The 19,581-nt window shown below is 40.1% G+C and overlaps 1 protein-coding gene across 1 annotated transcript in view; it reads left to right on the forward strand.

The window, feature by feature from the left end:
- Nucleotides 1–19,581, forward strand: part of LRRC2 (leucine rich repeat containing 2) — a 98,513-nt gene that overhangs the window by 69,515 nt on the left and 9,417 nt on the right. The gene's annotated exons all lie outside the window — the stretch shown is intronic.

The following is a 19,581-nucleotide window of genomic DNA, read 5'->3' on the forward strand; positions in this document are numbered from 1 at the left end:
CCCTCCCCTCCGGGACCTCAGCGCTTCTCCAACTATCCTCCTTAGCTCGTTGAAGTCTGCCCTCCTGAAATCTAGGGCCGCTGCCTTACTGCATGCCTTTGCCACCTTGCGCTGGATGGTGAATTCCAGCAGGCGATGTTCCTGTCCTGCTCCAGTTGGGCTGTATGTGAATCCAGGCTCAACAAGGGGAAGCAGTAGTGGTGGCAGTATATGGGTTTCCTTCCCTGAACCTGCTCTTGGGCTGGTGGGGAACACCTTGAGGGACCGGGCAGGGAAGAGAAACCTGCTCACCACTGCTGTCCCTGGCTGAGCCTGACTTGACACAGACCTCAACTGCAGCAGGAACAGTTGTGAAGGCTCCCCCACCCCAAGGTCAGCTGGACACAGGGGGCACATGTCCATATGCAGGGATATGCTTTTGCCATAGCAAAAGTAGCAGTGGCACAGATTTGTGCCATTGTTTTTTGCCACTGTGCATGCCCTTGCCCATGGGGTTTGGTGCAAGGCAAACTGTCTAGGGGTGGGGCGTAGGGTAGGCTGAGGCTAGCATCTGTATTAGCCCCAGCAGGCTTACCTGGGGCCCTGGGGCCTCCCAGGGCACTAGTGGTGCTGATCTGGCTAATTAGAGTCTGGCTGGCAACCAGAGCCACACCACCTTTTTTTTTTCTGTAGCCTTTTTTGACCCTGGGATATCCTGGTGTTAAATTTTGGCACCACACTAAAAGTTAGCAGTGTGGCAAGCACTTGCACATATACCACATGTGGTTTGCATTGCTGCAAACAACTTTGAGGTGTCACAAACCACATATGCGCACTCATCTGGATGCATCATGGGGCAGCAGTGAGCAAGGGAGTGTGGAGAGGGAAGAGAAATGAAGGGGAGGGGAAGCATCAATAAGTACAGAGGGGAAGGGAAGAGGGGAATTCTTACCCAATTCATGGACTTAAAATAGTCTCTGACTGCTGCTGCCTTTGCATCATGGACTGAAAGGGAAGGTGTCCATGCTACTGTACCTTTTCTGGATCTACATCTGCTGTTTGTGTCTTGTCTTTGGAAAGGAAGTACACTGACCTCCTGTCCCTTATGGAATGTTCTTTTTATTGTTTCTTAGGTGACTTTTGTTTTTTTAATCTTACATTTTGTTTTGTTTCTATCATATTGATTTTAAAGGTAATCTGCTATAAGCAGACTATGTATTCAGTCAAAAGAATTAGTGAAAATAATGCTACTGATATGATTGCAAAAGCTTAAGATTCCTTATTAGTGTAGGAAGAGCAGATTTTTTTTGCATTGTTTTGCCTTCAAATATATTGTTTGCACTATATCCTGATAGTGGTATTAAAATCATAAAACAATTTTTTTTCATATGGAAAAAGCATTTACTTTTAAGGTTGGATCAAAACTAACAGTTCATACCTAGCATTAACAACAAGTACATAATATTTTGATCAAGAAGTTTTGTAGCTTTTCAGGTGAAACTTGCCTCCTTTTCTGGATTAAAAGTATATATGTCTTGCCATGAGCATAAATTTGACCTGAAATTGAATGTAAATTATATGAGAAACAATTTACATGGTGTTGTATTAATATAGCCAGTTCTTAGTAGCTACATTGACTGCAGTTGCTTGATCGCATTGACTGGGCCAGAGAAAGATGTACTAAGAAGCTTACCTAGACAACACATATTGTCAAGCTGTATAAAAAATAAGGAGTAGCTTTTTTTGTATTATTAGGGTTGGAGTCAGGTGGAGAAGATGGTTGGTTTTTCTATAACAGTATAGAGGTCAGGTTTATCAGTATAGCAGTGTCTGCATTAGGAGTATTTTGCTAGTATATTATGCTGGTATTCCTGTACCAGTGAAGACCTCCTAGTGTAAATACATTCTTGGGTTTATAATATCCATTACCTTTAAAGGCACTTCTGTTGTTGTTTATTGTTTTTTAAATTTCATTTGTATAGCCCATCTTTGATAGGAACTATCTGTCACAAGTCCGACAATGGGGGGAATACAGAGCCTCAGGTGGCCACTGTGATGGGTTATGAAATATATATATATTTTTTAGGTTTTCCTCTAGGTGGAAAGGGTGAGCCTGAAATATTACTCTTTCCACAGGCAATTAGTATGGAGCCAAACAACAAAAAGATTGATTATGTAGGATAAAAGGTTTACACAAGCAAAATGGACTATAGATTTGGAGACAGAAAAGCAAAACAAGAGAAGTTCCTTAGCCTTGTATCTAGTTACAACTAAGCATTCCTGAAAGTCTTCCCAGCACCACTAGAAATCATCCTTCCTGTTGATTTTTTGCCAACCCCTACTGCTGGAGTCTTTCTGACCTTTCCAATCCCACAGATAACTGCCTAGTTCCTTCCAGCCAGTCCCCTCCACAATCAGTATTGTCAAAAGTTCTGGTTTCCCTGAGATACCTAGCATGCCTTTGGGTGGCTGGGCCATTCCTCTTAGAAACCTTTGCTACAAAGGAGTTTATTTCTCCATTCAGACAATACCTTGGCACCTAACACCATCCATCTGTGTCTGGGAGTGGCAAGCCTTCTTGACCTAGAGTCACAAGAGCAAGAGAGATCCAGGAGCTCCATCTACTCTCTTTCCTTGACCAAACCATAAGCAAAACAATAAAGATATATACAGATAGCATAATGTACTCTTGGAGTCCCCTGTGGTTCAGTGGTAGGCTCCTTGTCTACCACATAAGACATCTGGGTTCAATTCCCAGACACTTATACAGCTACAGCCATGGAGGCACTAAACAGCTAAACTCAGTCTGATCTTTGGATTCTGTCTCAGTGCCCTGAAGGGAGGATGGAAGGTCTTGGCAGCTTACACTCCTCCAAAAATTCCTGCCTAGGCATATGCATCAAAGGTCTGGGTGGCTGTCGTGCATACACAATGGTCCAGGAGGATTGATGGTTACCACCACCGTAATGTAATCTATACAACAATACCATAGATGGAGGATAGCATTGGCTTTTCAGTGAAATCACACATGCCATATCAGTACAATGAAATTCAAGGCACAGTGTGAACCCCCAAAAGATAACAGGGTTCATGATACTATTTAAGAACAGTTCACATGAATGTTTTGGATTTGGTAGCAAAAATCTGAATGAAAAAATAAGGAATGGTATGACATAACGTTTGGAGCTTGTTATGCAGTAAACAATTTCTGTAGTTGCTACTGCCCCAACAGGTTAGCGTGAGCAATGCAAAGTGAGCTGAAAGGGGTAGAGGATCGGCTCTCAGCATTTGTATATTTTGCCAGAAATAGTTTCTCAAAATGTCACAGAACATGTGTGCATATATCTTTCTGAGCATCTTGAATATATTTATCCAGTAAGTTCTGCTAGAAACAGCATAAGGAATTATAGTGTGCCTATATGTCTTCAACATGTGCTCTAACATGTATACAAGTTTTGAGTGTGGGCTGGGTTTTCCACATATTAATACATCTGATTTTTATTACACAACATCCAACCTCCAGAGTTCAGAAGGTTAGGAGGATCATGTTTTCTTGTCATTTTGCACGGCATAATCTCAGTGTCAGGTGGTAATTTTGTTTTGCATTAATATTGTATGGGAGACTCCAAATAAAATCCCAGTGTAAGTAAGTGCAAACTTGAAGAGCTTTTAAGCCCAAAAGAACATATGAAGCTACATTTGATACAGTTTTTCTGTTTTATTTATGGCTGACTGAAAAATATTTTAATTAGTCATCTGTTATCACATTCTGATCATTTCTGACACGCTTGATACTAAGAAAATGGAGTTTATTTTCTATACATTCTGATACAATTGTATCCAGAACATATGCCCAAGAAGCTCTCTGAACATTCATTAGCAGGTGGCATCTACAAAGATTTTTAGTTATTTTAATATAAAGGGTGAACAATTAACAATGAGAGTGAGTTTCAGGTATCTTGAGGTCTGGCTTTGTCATTGTGACTTGGCAAGTCACAGCAACAGCAATATGTTGGGAACTACTCAACATTTTGACAGCTGACAGACTCAGTCCCTGTGCAAGTGTGGGAACAGCAGGGCTTCAAATATTGTCCCAGGGATGTGTTTTATTTGGGGTATCTTTCATTCTTATATTTGAGATGGGAGATGATGTGATTCTTTTCTTACATATTCAGTGTCATATGCTCTTTATTCAGTCAAAACTCTCATTAATGTGATAATGGGAGCTCAAGCCAATAGGTGGTTTCACAACTCAGGGAACACACACAGACCTCTCTGCCTCAGTTCTTTCCTCGGGGCTTGTTTTTTGTTTGTTAATTTTATTAGTGCAAAACCATTTGAACTTGTTTTTTTACAGACAGGTTCAGAACCCATGTTCCCTGGCTTTTACTTTAATGAAGACTTGATCCTGCTGCCATTAAAATCAATGGCAAAATACTTCTATGTAAGAAATCTTGGTTCTATTGAAGTCACTGGCAGACATCCTATTGACTTCAGTGAGACCAGAATTTGTGTGTGGATGTTTGCAGTTTTAGAAAGGTGAGGTTGCTTACCTTTGTTGCATTTCTCTTCGCAAGAATTTCATTTTGCCTTTGTTTGTTCAATTCTCACGTTCACTTGCAAGGATTAGAAATTCTGTATAGGGCAAATTCTTGTATTGCTCATGCCAAGTTTCAAAGTGTTTGCCAAAATGCTGTCAATCCAATGTAAGGAACAGCTGCTTTGTGAGACTGGCGTAAGATACAATATCAGACATTAGCAGGAGGGTGTGAAAAGTGAAAGGGCAGGTGCAAAGGTGTCAGGTGTCACAGGAGATTCATGGAAGCATTAGCATTGCATGAGTTCTTATTAGTGATTTTAAAAGACAAGAGAGTAAGGAAGAGCATGGAACTATGTTAGGAAAGAGGATTATGTAGTTAGACGTAGGAAAATCTGTGCCAGTTGATATTATTCTTGACACTGTGCTTCAAAAGTCCTATAACTAGTATGACACCCTTCAAAAACACTCCATTCTCTACCAGAGCAAGTGAGTTGCTAATAATAGCTATACTTTATTAGAAAACTGATCTCTGTGTACCTCATATTGTGATACTAATGTCCTCTACTTTACCTTTAACTTGAATATTCAACAAAAATAGCATCTTCTTCCACAAGCAGAATTTGTAAATAGCATCAGATGGCACAGAAGTACTTGCAGAAGTACTCCTGTGATTACAGTATAATCAAAGAATAATCAGCAGTGACCATATGCTTCCAGGAACTGAGTAATATGGAATAATGTGAACACTAGAATGTAATTAATTTTTTACAAAAATGTAGATATAATTTTAAAGCTTTTTGTGATTGCATAAATTCAGGATAAGTTTTGATTGGTGAATTAGGTTCAGTAGTGGCCTATTTCTGCTTTATTTGAAATGAGAAGTAAAACTCCCATTGAATGAAGTAGAAGTTGAGTAAGTTCACTTTTGAAAATCCCACCCTAGAATGTTTCCATTCATGCTAGCCAGAAAATCTGAGCCAGATTCTATCTAAACTGTAAAAGGGAAAGAGAATATTGAATTTTCTTGTCCTGAGGAGAACAAAGGAATAGAGCTCTCTGTCCACATTGACCCATACAGGCTAACTAGTACAGTGAAACAAATACAGCTGGCTCAAATGGATTCTGATCTTCATTTGGGATAATATATGTAATTAATTACTGAATACATTCATAGGCCACATCCAGACAAGCATGGCCATGTGGCACTGCAGACGCATCTGCGGTGCCACATACTGCACTTTCAGTTGTTCTCCATACTGCAAGGGAGCTGCACAGGGTTTTTTTTTTTTTTTTGACCTCTGGATATACAGGGGTCAATAAAACCCATGGAGAAACAAGCAGAATGGCACATGTGGCTACATTTTGTGGAATAAAAGTGACGCCGCACTCCATTACTGGCCAGGCTCTGTGCGGCAGGATTGCTGCTGTTGCAGCCCCAGGAGTTCCCCAGGACCTCAGGTAAGGCTGCTGGGACCAACCCAGTGCTGCCCCCAGCCTCCCCTACCCCACCTGGTGTAACTTGCCGTGTGCCAGCGCACACATGGCACAGGCATTCCCTGGAGACAGCTATTGGCGGCACAAGGTGGTCCGCTGCTAGTTGTTCCCAGGTAACCAAATGGCCATGGACATCTGGATGCATCCAAATAGGTTATCTGCTAATTACAGACTAGTTACATAATTAGACTCTTTATAACTGTCAGAAATATATAATGATGTTGACTAATTTTTCATATATCATGAATAGAGGCTGCATTAGTTTGGTTGCAGCTTTATCAGTCTGCAAATGACACAGGCATATACTGTGTTTCCATTAGACCAAGACAGCACAGCATCTGCATTTTCTTTGGCCTGTGGGAAATGTGAGACTTAAGACATGATTTATTAATTAAAATGAAGTGACCTGGCCAGGCTTTCATGCAATTACTGGCATGCTAAAATGGAGAATAAGCTACAAAATTATTCCACAAAATGTGTAATAATCTGAGGCTGTTATCCATTTCATCTTAAACTGAATGTGTGGTCAATGTGCTGGGACCACACCAGAGGGTGAAACTTGCTTCTGTTTAGTCCTGGGGCTGTGATCACCAATCAGCTGATGGGTGGTTCCAGCTGTGGGACTACACTGGAATCTTAAACCAGCTCTAGCGTGGTTCCAGGGCTGAGACCACCAACCAGCTCATGGGTAGTTCTTGCTGTGAGACAGCACCTGAGTGTCAAACTTGCTGTGCTGTGTTCCCAAGCCTGGGACCACTCATCAGCTGATCGATGGTCCCAGCTGCAGGACTGTACTGGAGTCTTCAGCAGTCTCCACTCAGTCCTGGGGTTGAGATCCACTGATTTGGCAATCTTATCCTGGGATCACACAGGTTCACTGGGCACCTGGCTTTCTACTTGGTGGTGCAGGGAGAGCCCGGGATCTTGATCCTGGGCTCCCCCTGCACTAGCAAGTAGGGCATGATTTGGATCTGGTCCTTGATCTCAAAGTTGCGCATCTCATCATGCATTGTGTGGCATGGTTGGAAGCATGACTGTTGGGATCAGGAATCAGATCTCATCATGCCTTAAAATGAATGTTAGTGGCCTTGGTGTCAGAGTGGGACTTAGTAGTGGACAGCTTGGCTGAGGTACATCCTACATAAAATGGCTTGATGAAGTAGGCTTAAGGATATGGTAGAATAGTTCCAATTCCTGTTACTAAGGTAGCACTTTTAGCTCAATGGACTGTGTCTGTAATATTTCAGATGTGATATGGAAAGCATGGTGAATCTCATGTTATAAAATTAATGGCTGGTAAATTCAGAACCAATATGAAGAAATACTTCTTTATGTATCATGTAGGTTACCTGTGAAATTCACTGCTGCAGCTTGTCATGGAGCCAAACCAATGGCTGGATATTACGTAGGGTTGGATAATTTTATGAACAGTAACATTGATAGTTATATAGATTAGTATAAGGTTAACCAAATGTGCTTCAGGGCGCAAACAGATTATTGTGGGGATCTGGAAGGCCTGGTTCACAAGTAAAGATTTGCAAAATGTGGTTGGGATGATGGTGATTTTTTTCTTACCCTCCCTGGCCACTACCAGAGGTGGCATATTAGACTTGATACAGATATTTTTACTAGAGTTAATTAGAGGCTAGATATTGGAGAGTCAAGTGTACTTACCTTTATTTCATGAAGTACAGGTTGTGAAAATCTTCTGTTCCATCATGTATGTGTTTATTGGAGTGTTGGTTTATGCTTGGATTGTGTCTCTGAGAAAGAGCAGGAAGACGGTTAAAAGTAAATATGGCTTCCTAAAACTATTTTTAATACAGATGAAAGATTTTTGTCTTTAGAGGCTGGCACCAAGACCTCACTTAATCATGTAATGCAAAATACTCCTTTAAATAATAGCCAGAGGCAGTAAAAAAATTAAGAAGGAAGTGTACTTGATTCAAAAATCTAATATGGTGGCAATTCAGAACAAATGGGGTTGGGGAGCTGAAGTATAATTTAAATAAAATAAGAAATAATGAGGTGGTTAGAAAACAGGTAATTTTAATCTTCTCCCATGATTGCATTATATTATCAAAGAAATGCTTGGAGGCTGACAATGGCCATTAAGAATAAGGTTGGAAGGAGAGTGGTCTACAGAAAGATGGCGCTAGATGGATGTTATTTCTAGTTCTGCTTTTGTCCTACTGTGTAACCTTGGTAAGTCACTTCACCTTTCTGTGTACCCATTTCCCTCCTCATTTTCCTAGTCTCAACTACTCAAGGTGTGAACTCTTTGAGAAAAGGAGTCCTTCAATATGTGTTGTATGGCACATGGAATAACAAAGGCCTTACTTTGGTTGAGGCCTGTGGGAGATTCTGAAATACAAATATAATAATAACAACATAGTGTTGTTGTTGCTTATATTAAGGATCAGCTTTACAAAAGAGCTCAGTACCTAACAACTCTTATTTAGACAGCTAAATAACTGGCCAGATTTTACAAAGTTTTCTGAATTTTTCCATAGAGAATATTCAAGTCTTTGTGTCACCTTTGGAGGATGGGAACAACAGGAACTACTGAACATCATCCCCTTGTTTTCAATTTATATGCCTAAGTGGGAGTTAACAATCTGGCTTTGACTGTGGAAAATGAGCTTCTTTGAAAATCTGGTTCTAAATTTAAGAGTAGAGAGCTTAGCAATTGATTTGAATGCTGACAGTAAAAATGTTAATGACTGCATTGATAGGAGTATCACATACAAGTCATGGGAAGAAATGTTTCCATTCGTCTTTGGTGAGGCCTTACTTGGAGTCCTGTGGCCCACTTTGGACACCACACTTCAAGAAAGATAGAGACAAGTTGGAGAGAGTCCAGAGGACAGCAGCAAAAACCACTTAGAGGTTTAGAAAACAAGATATATGAAAAAAGTTTGGAAGAATTGGGATCATTCTGTCACCAGAAGGTTGAGAGGGATTAGGTAATGGCTTTTAAATACAGAACAGGTGGTTATAAATATGATGTTGATAAATTGTTTGTTGTGTCCAGAGGAAACAGACTGAAAAAAAAAATGGGCTTAGGTAGTGACAATGGAAGTTTAGGTTAGATATCAGGAAGACCTTTCTAGCTATGAAGATGGCTAAACATCTAGATTGGTAGAGAGGTTATGGAATCTCCCTTATTGGAAGTTTTTAAATGCAGGTTAAACAGACATTTTTCTGGGCTGGTTTAGATAGGGATGATCCTGTCATGAGCAGAGGGTACATAGATAACTTTCTGTTGTTCTTTTTGGCTTCATTTTTTATGATTTTATGGTTCTAATAAGCATGTGGGGATTCACACTACTTCTAGAATTACTGTTCTGGCTGCAGTGATGCTATCCTATACAACAAGGGCTGACAAAAATCAATGATGTACAGTTTAATTGCTTTTTGTTTCTGTTGATATTAAAACTGCATGAAGGAAGTTTTGCATCCGTTGTGAGGAATCTTTGACCATTCTTTCTGACTGCTTTTTTTTTGCAGAAAGGAATAAGGCAATGGGAATTCATAAAGGACTAAGTGCTATGAAATGTGATTTTATTTTGTGAAGTTTTGATCAAATACAACATTTGAACATATTTATTTTAATAGAACTTATCTTGTTGCTGTTAAAAATGCTTATGTTCCTTGTTGGTTCAGGGTCGCATTTAATAGGAAGTTTCAGACTGAAAATTAGTCACATTTATGTCTTCCTCAGAAGAGACTTAAAAGATTTTTGAGGAATGTAGACCTGGGATCATAGTAGTCAGAATTTAAACATATATATCTACAGACTGGGGAATGACTGCCTAGGCTGCAGTACTGCAGAGAAGGACCAGGGGATTACATAAGCTGAATATGAGCCAACAGTGTTCTCTTGTTACAAAGAAAGGTCAGCAGTATACTAGGTTGTACTAAAAGAAGCATCACTTAAAAATTAAGGGAAGTGATTCTTCCTCTCCATTCAGCACTGGCGAGGCCTCTTCTGAAGCAGTGTCTAGCTTTGGACCCCACACATCAAGAAAAATTTAAACAGATTGGAGAGCAACACAAATGATTAGAAGCCTGGGAAGTATGATTTCTGAGGAAAGGCTAAAAGAGTTAAGATTATTTAGTTTGGAAAATAAAAGATATGGGGGTGGGAGGAAGGATTTGAATATAGTCCTAAAATACCCGAAGGGTAGAGAGGATGGACATGAGCTTTTCTTTATGGCCACAGGGGACAGTGCTAGGAGCAATGACCTGAAGCTGCAGCAGAGAAAATTTAGGTTGGAGATTAGGTGAAACATTCTGACAATGAGCGTGGCCAAGCATGGGAACAGGCTACCTAGAAAAGTTGTGGAACTTCATCCCTGGAAATTTTCAAGAGCAGATTGGACAGACCCTTGGCTGTGATGGTTTAGTCATGAATGATCCTGCCTTGGGAAGACCTTGTGAGGTCCCTTCCAACCCTACTTTCCCATGATTGTTTGAGGCATGTTAGCTTAGCTCTTACTGGGCATGTCTACATGTGCACTTTAATGTGCAGTAGTTTTTTTTACTGTGCATTAAAGCATCACATAAAAACCATGCGATTATGCTGATGCTCAGTAAAATAGGTGCCTGTGCATTATACATCATTTATAGACTGTGCGCATTTGTTATTGTGCATTAAGGCATTTGTTTAGTATCTCACATTGGAGATACTAAATTTAATGTGTATTAGGAAAATTGCCTTAATTCATGTGTAGAAGTGTCCATTGTGGACACTACCAGATATTTCATGGGAATGTTGCCCTGTTGTGCACCATTATAAAATTAATAGCCCATAAAATAAGTTTTTTCTCATTAATGCCAGAAAGGCAACAGTTGGTTTATAAATGTTGGATGTTTGCTTGTTTTATTCCATGTAATGTACCTATGGATGTGTTCAGTATCTACATAAATGTGAAGTCTTTTTCTGAATCTTGCTTAGTTCTTAGGTTCAGTCATGCCTTGCAGCAGCAAGTTCTACAGGCTAAGTATGAAAAGAAAAGTGAACCTTATCCTTTTATGAATTTAAATTTATTGCGTTTTGGTTTTATTTGGTGTTGCCTTGTTTTTGCATTATGAGGAAGAATTTACCATCTTTTTATTGTTCATTGTTTTGGCTATTTTTCTCTTGCTCATCTGCATGTTTTTAATCATTTCAACTTTTTTCATCATGACTTTTTTCATCATCAACTTCTGTATGCTACTACAATGCAAAAAAATCAAGAAAACTATTGGAAGTCTTCCATTCCTCTTTCCTCATATCTGTGGTCAACTCTTGACTTGCTCTATTTTTGTTGAACCTTTGTGACAATGTGTCCAGAAGAAGATATGGTATTGCAAGTCAAGTTAGCCTACTGATTTATTTTATGAAATTATATTTCTAGTGTTATTTTGTAACACATTAGTTATGTATCCCTAATTTATGCATTGTTTTGTTTGCCTTTTTGATAACTGCTGTATCTAAAATAAAGGTTTTCATTGAGATGCACACTTTTTTCCTTTTCACCTCCCTATATCCCACGAGTAAGCAGGATGGAGAAGGGGAAGAGGAAAGTGAAGAAAAAGGGAAAGGGGTGATCAGTTTTGCCTGATCAATAGATTAAAAGACCCGCTCTGCTCTTGCTGTGTCCATGCACTGGCTTCTATGGCCAGGCACTGTAGGGCTGCCCTTCTAGTACCCCATCTAGGTTGGCACCTCTTTTACCACCCCTTTGGCCTCCAGTTACACTACTGAGTTATTCTGTAACATATAAAGACACAGAAAAGGTGATATATGATTAGCTGAAGCATCCAAAAAGCCTGATTTCTTAGTTAATGAGAATACAATTATTCAATAGTGGTACAGTAAACAATTGCCATTATACTGCATCAGTATCCATCAGACAAAATGATTATGTCTATATCATATCAGTCACTGAATATTGCTATTTAACAATATACAGCCACAGGATTATTGTCTTTCTGCTTTATCTTAACATTTATTTCTCATATTTTTTCTTGATTTTTATTTGACTTCCAACACTATGCTCCTATTATTTTGTGCTGCCAATATTATCTCTTTAAAATGCCTTTGATATCTTTCATTCTCAAGTGAATAGTTACTATCTTACCAGTATAAAAGAAAGCTGTCATCCAGTGTTTTATTGTTCTTTATCCCATTGTCATCTTCTTTGTTAATACTACTCTTTTATAGGAACTTGAAAATAAAATTTCCCCCTCTTCTGATTGTTTTTGCTCTCCCTTTGGCAAACATTGATTTATTTTCTCTGTGTTTCAGGAGGAACTAAAATTAACATGACCGTTTTTAACAAACAGAATGACAACTTCAATGGTTCTAGTGCTTGTTCATGTCAAAATATTTTTGTTTGTGTGTTTATATCACTATTAAGTTTTCACCACTAGAAAAGTGTTTCTTCAATAACTGCTGCAGTCAGAAGAGAGAGCATAACAAAATATTGTCTTTGTACTGCTTCATTTAAAAGTAAACATATTATTCATTTTCTGGGTAATGAAAGAGAATATATTTTAAAATAAATCTTTGAAAAAGAGAACATTTCCTGCCAGTATATTGCTAGGAGAGGTTAAATAATGTACTTACACTTTTGACAAGGCTCTTCTAAGTATCGTTTTTAATTAAAATTGATAAAGATTAGGTACCTGGAGTGAATGTCTGGGCCCATTTAATACAATGAGAACTTTTCCATTGACTTCAGCATAGCTGAACCTTTACTCCTAATGTGAGTTCCTGTGCTACAAGATTTGGAGAAAGAAAAACAACGAAACAACATTCATATGTAGAGAGAGGTAGTTAGCCATATTGGTTTGAAGATAGGTAGAAGTCAGGACAGTGTGGCATCTGGTAGACTAACTCATTCAGAGAGGCATACACAAAGACATATAGTCTAATTCCAGGTGCCATGCTGCCCTACCATCTGCACTGATGTGTGTTAAGGTTGCATATAGCTGGATTTCTAGCACCACAAAAAATTAATATAAATCTCATCAGTAGGAATTGATATTTGGGATGCTGGTACTTGAAGTCTCCGTCCAGCAAAGAACATAATCACATGCTTAATTTTAAGGGTATGAGTAAACCAGTGACTTCAGTGGAAAGATTCACTGATTTGGCTTCAGTTCCTTGTTGGAGTCAACTTACAGGCAGAGTAATGCTGCTGCTGTTATCATCCAGCACTTCAATTGTATGTGAACAGTAAGAAAAGGGACAGACATTCAGAAATTCTGAGCCTGAATTGATTCAATCTTTGCACGTTAGTCTGCCTGCCTAGGTTGAACTGCACAGACATTCTCTCTGGACTGAGGAAATTCAGGCTCAGGTTGGAGTGGCTCAGGTTAGAAGCCGGGGGTGGGGGTGGAAGGAGAGGAGGGGGCATTAGAGTAGACCTCCCTTCCTTTTTACAGTATTGAGCTGAGGGGGGAGGGGTGGGACACGCCCAGGCCCCAACAAGATGCTCTGATTAGGGAGGGGTGTAAACCTCCATCTTGCCTGTACCATCCCAGGCTTTCACCTGCTCGCTGCTCAAGGGGTGGGAATGTTGTCAGACCTCAGGCCCCTGCTAGCACTTTGAAGCAAAGGTTGGGGCGGGGAGGGGAGGAGATGCAGTGCATGCATCTGTTGATGATGCTGGGCTTTGCAATCTCCTTCTCCCTGCTTCTTCAGGTCCGCAAAACTGACAGATGAGGGAGCCAGCACGGGGCTGATAACAGCATTTATCAGCCCATTAACAAAAGAAAAGCCACTCGCATTAATTCAAGCTCTTTTTAAATAGCTTTTTCCAGGGAAGAAATGGAAGTGGTATTATCAGTGGTAAATGGACATTACCAGCTGACCTGTTGATTAGTTCCAAAAACCCATAAGCAGACACTGTTTTGTCTGGCTGTCCCAGTGAAATTGGAGACACACATACACAGGCACCTCTCAGCATTAGCTAACATACCACATGCCTAGGGTGGCGTCCGTGCTGTGGGAGATGGGAGGGAGGCAGGGGGAAATATCTGCTTGAGCAGGGAGGGGAAGTGGGAAGCCAGGTACACCCTGCTTTGCCTACAGCCTCTGCTGGAGCTGTAGCTAAGGAGTGGGTGGGGCCCACCCTGCTTTCTGGAGCAGAGAGCCCAGCCCAGCCCAGGGCTACAAAGCATCTGGGATGCTGGGGGCCAGGAAGGGGTCTGGGGCAGACATTGCATAAACCAGTTGACCCAGATCAGCTAAGTCTGCTTTTTCCAGGGAAGAAATGAATAAACTACATTCAACCGGGTTTATCTTAAACCAGGTTCAGTCATTTTGAAACTGGTTTATGTACACTGAACTTATGTTATGTTATAGGTTTAAACTAGTTTCTGATCACTTAAACTGGTTTATGTGTAATGTCTGTCCCTAGCCTAAAGGTCTGCAGTCGGACAGGGTTCAAGGAATTAATAAAACATGTAAAGCCGATCAAAATGCATCTACCATTTTGTTTTTTTTAGACTATTTGCTTGCACATTTCATAGTATCAGTTGCATTTCTGCTATTGACTTCAGTGGAAGAGAAAGGCCTGCTAAAGCTACAGATCAGAATTGATACATATTAAGGAAACCACCATGTTATGCATCATGTACAGAATCTAGCATAATGGGACTGGAATTACTGGATGCTGTTATGATTTTTGCAAATAGAAAACAACAAGAATTAGAAGCAACCATCTAGGCCTGCTGTCATTTTTCTTTCTTCTCTAGGTCAACTCCCAGTAGTACGACAATAATAAGTATTTTATATTCAGCTAGTTTTCTCATTTTTCAAAACATTTTGGTATTTGACCTTTTTGTTTCCTTCTTGAATCAGCCATTACTCATTCTATTTCACATTCTTCTTTAAGTGACGTATGATTTTTTAAAGACAAAAAGCTTAATCCATATTTAGGCATTGGAATAAATGTTGCTTAATTTTCAAAGGCACTGCTCCAGTTGAATTCAGTGGAGGCTCAGGATAGGTTCTGAATAGGTATGTGTCTAGGGTGGTATAGGAACAGTGAATTCTACCTCCTTTGTACAGGATTAGACTAGATGACCCTCACAGCCCCTTTTAAGTCTGTGATGCTAAGATTCTTCTTGGGGTCAGTGAAATATTTCTTCTTTGATGACTAGAACTGTACTGCCTAGGTAAGAACTTGCACATATCTTGTGGTTTGTAGAAAATGTTCCTTTGCCTTCTTTGATGAGGAGAGACACTGCATGCTTCTTCTATATTTGCATGAAAGACAATGACAGCTCTGAGGGAATGCCTCCCATGTCTCTTTTACATATAATACTCTTCTGAAAAGCATTGTTGTGTTGATAAAAAAAATTACATTTAAAGCTAAAAAAATGCATGCAAAAGAAATTGGAAAATAAAGTGAGTCAACAATTTAATGGTTAAAGCAAAAGCTCTGACCAGAATTGTCCTTTTTGCAATAAGGACTGTGCAAAATGACTAGTATTTGCTTTGGATTTGGACGATTCAGGGGACAGCGATTTTATTCTGTTATTCGAATCACTTTCCTGAATTGATTTGGCCAAATCAGATTCAGAGATTCACCTGCCACTAAATTGGCCAAATCTCCAAATTGAACAGGCTCCATCCCGTCTGCTCTCCCAGCTCCATCAATGGCTGCCCCGCCCTGAACTCACCATCTCCTGCCAGGTGTGATCCCTGCTGCCTGCTACTACCCTTTACTGCACTGGGGGCTCTGCCACAAGCCCCCAGAGGCCCTGATGGCTGCTGCAGCAGCCAGTGAGTGCAGGGCTTTTTTTTTTTTTTTTTTTTTTTAAAGTGCGGGGATGCTAGGCCTGGGATGCTAGGCAGGGGATGGGCTCCCCCAGTGGTCCCCTTCCACCTTGTAAACCTCCCATGTCTTTCTCCCCAGGCGTCACGTGCCTGGGTTTTTCTCGCCATGACTGTTCAGGCTGAACAGCTTGATTATTGGGGTGACTTTAGGTTGGTTCCCCAGGGGCCTCATCTGCCATGTCTTTGATGATTATAATTGGGAGGAAGATGTTTGGTTCTGCCTCCCCGGGTGCCTTCCCTTGGTCATTTCCTCTGTTCCTTCTTTGTGGGGCTATGCCTCCCCTACACCCCGCCTAACATAAACCGCGATGTTGTCACCTGTATCATCAAGGTTGATGTTTTGAACCTTCATGGCACTCCGTCTCTAGGGATCTTATGGCCGCAGGCTGGTGATGACGTTTATATGCCGAGCGTCTCCTACGGCCCTCACCTTTCTCTCTGCCTGTACAGCGTCTGGCTTCAACACCATTCCATTCCCTGGCATGTCGCCTCTCCTCTGGGCTTGGCACCTGTCTGCTGACAGTCATGTCCAGATCCCGCTGCTGCTGGGTCCTGCTGCCTTCTTTGGTCCATGTCAACCCTGTAATTAGATCCTTGGGCCCCCTCTGGCCCTGCGTTCTTGTGGTGACCCCTTCCTGGGGTACCCACCAGGTCCCGTTGCCAGGACTGCTCACAAGTTCTGGCCCTCCAGGCCAACTGGGGACTCCACTTCCAGTCCCCCTGCCCTGACTTCTTCTGGGTCTTTTATCCTGGCGCCAGGCATCTGGCTGACCAATCAGCCCTGGCACGCTTATAAAGCATGCCCATGTAGACGCAGGAGCTGTTCTCGGCTCCTTACTGCTCAGCTGTTTTTTTTCCTTTGATCTTCATCCACGGCAGTTCTGTCCACCATGGTTTCACTTCTTCCATGTTTGGCTTCCAGTGCAGCATCATGCCACCTCCCTGTTTCTTCTGGTAAGTCTTTTCCACACCCCTCACTCCCTACTTACTGGCATGGAGTCCCAGTCCAGCTCCCTGTTGCAGCAAGCAGGGACTGCCCGAATCTCCAAATCTTCTCTGAATCTTTTCCAAATTGATTTGGAGGCTTTAAATCAATTCAGACCTTTTAATTGGTCTCCCGACTTGATTCAGATTCAGAGATTTGGCTGCCAGATTGGGCTGAATCTCCTCTGAATCAAATTAGCAACCAAAGCTTTGCAGAGCCCTATAATACAGATATATCTCATTCCTGCAGGTAGCTGAGGGCTTCCTGCAAGATACTGAGGTACCAGTCTTCCACTCTACAGGAGACATTTTGGCTCTGTTCAAGACAAGAGTGCAAAATGGCCACTGAGTTCAGTGGAGCTAGGTTTTTCTCGCAAAACTGAGCTTTGCTTATGTTAGATTACCTTGCCCCTCCACCCTCTTTCCTTTTTTTTTTTTTGGATACAGAGAAGGACAGGACTGGTTCAGTTCTTGGTATTTCCTGGTATAAGTTGTGTTCACTCAGACTCCATTTCTACCATGGAATAGTTGTATTTACTTGAAGATAACTGTGCCTTTGACTAGATATTGACATAATTTCAGACCTTAAGATTTGCTGATGCTATGCAGTGGGCTGCTCATGCTAAAACCACATGCAACAGACCTTATCAGCAAATCGCTATTCAATGATGAAAATAAAGAAGAAATCAAAACACACCCATTAATCAAAGAACTCATTCAATTCAGGGACATGGCGTCCTTCTCTCTCAACTGAAACTTTAACTGTCGGAGAGAAAAGAAAAGCCGTGGAGTTACAGAATGCTACAGAGATTATTTTTTTTACAAGTAAAATTATTAAGATAAGAAGCAATATGGGTAGTTTGTCAAATAAAGATGACAATGTTGATTAAACTTAAGGACCACAATAACTGTTTCCAGATAGTTAGACTGTCAAACAGAGGTAGTGTTTAAAATGGAACTTGCATAAAGCCTATATGTTGACTGATTCAAAGTAAGATAACAAAGTAAAATAACAAAAATAAGCCTTAGGTAAAAATAAATGCTAAGGTAAAATGATAAGGTTACTATACTTGTTTAAAAACAAAATGTTACAGGAGGTGCAAAAATCCATCAGTCCATCAAAAGGAAATAAAATAGACAGACTTTCTTCCAGTAAATATAATACATAGATGCCATAATTTCCAAGGTGTCATATGCCCCAGGGGTTTACTGGTGGCATTTCAGAGACGGATTAAATATTTTTTTTTATTTGGGTTGAGCACAATGTAGAAACCAGACAGATTTTATTAAATATTGCCCTAAAAGCAAGTCCACTGAGGGCTTGTAGTCTCCACAGTATAATCAGAATTTCATATATTTTGTGGCGTGCTGAACCAAAGTTTTTTTTATCAAGATCACTGATCCATCAGATTTCTGAGGCAAATTCAAATTTTTATGGGATTATAAATGCACTTTAAATATTTAATTTAATAAAATTTAAAAGGTCTTTATGCAACACCATATAATAAATGGAAACATTGCCATACTTATAAAACACAGACATAGTATACTAATATTCCTTTTAATATTTAATTCAATAAAGCATTTTGGTTGTGTAGGTTTCCTTGTTTACTTTAGGCTACTGGTGCTGAAATTTCAGTTTCTCACAGCATTGTGCATTAACATTACAGACCTATTGCAGCGTTGCAGTCACTTGAGAAGGTAGAAGTGCTTCAAAGCTTGTAGAGGGGTGATACCAGTTTGGACTTCTTGGAGGTGGGAGATGAGGGATCTTGTTACTTGGGAAGGTTTTGGCAACCTTTGTGTGGACATCTGGTTGTTTGGGGCATTGTGTTTACTCCATTGCTACCAGATCTTGCATGGGATCCATTTGTCTTTTTTTTGACAGAAGTATGCACAGGATATTGACTATTTACTTGCTTTGAGAACAACTTCAAAAGTTTGCTTCCAGTTTTACTCTTTGAAATGTCCACCACCATAAGGCTAAATATACAGAATGCAAAGATCATGCCTCTGGCCATTTGTATCTGCTCATGCTGCTTACATTTATTAGAGGTGCTGTGTTCTCCACATTCAATGAATGCATGTATATGGTACGTGATGACAACCTCTCCCCAGAGGCCATGATCCTATCTTTTGATGGGCACACAATTCCATCTGGAAATGAATTTCGATGTTTTAATTCTCTAAATTTTAAAACATACATGCTTAGAAACTGAAAGACATTGCTTTCACAGTAAAATATTTATTTTTGTATTAAGTTCTAATCCTTTAACAATCACTTAAGATAGTTGCATAGTTTTATGAATATTAGTAATGTGAATAATTCATTCAGTACACAGAGTGCTTTATTTAACACATTTATTTCTTTTATGGGTATACTTATATTTGTGGTTGCACTAGAAGTTTAGTATGTAAACAAAAATACAGTTCCTCTGAGAGGTATTCAAATAAAAGGCTCTAGTGCATTTTATTACATATTTGGTTTGGAATACAGTTTTACTTTAAAAAATATTGGCCCAAATTCTCAGCTGCTTTGAACTGGTATGGATCCATTTTTTAAGTGGTCTCTTAGTAATACAGTTTCAATACATTACACACATTTTTAGTCAAAGAACTCTATTTAAAGTCAATGGAAACAAAGTCTCAGTGGTGCTTTTAAAAATAGCAATTTAGTTTATATTAGTTATCAGAACTATGTTTTATTACCTGGTTGGTAGTTTTCTGTACTATCTAGGGGAAGATC

Source organism: Crocodylus porosus, unplaced genomic scaffold, assembly GCF_001723895.1.
Source record: "Crocodylus porosus isolate Cpor-Errol unplaced genomic scaffold, CroPor_comp1, whole genome shotgun sequence".
NCBI lineage: Eukaryota > Metazoa > Chordata > Crocodylia > Crocodylidae > Crocodylus > Crocodylus porosus.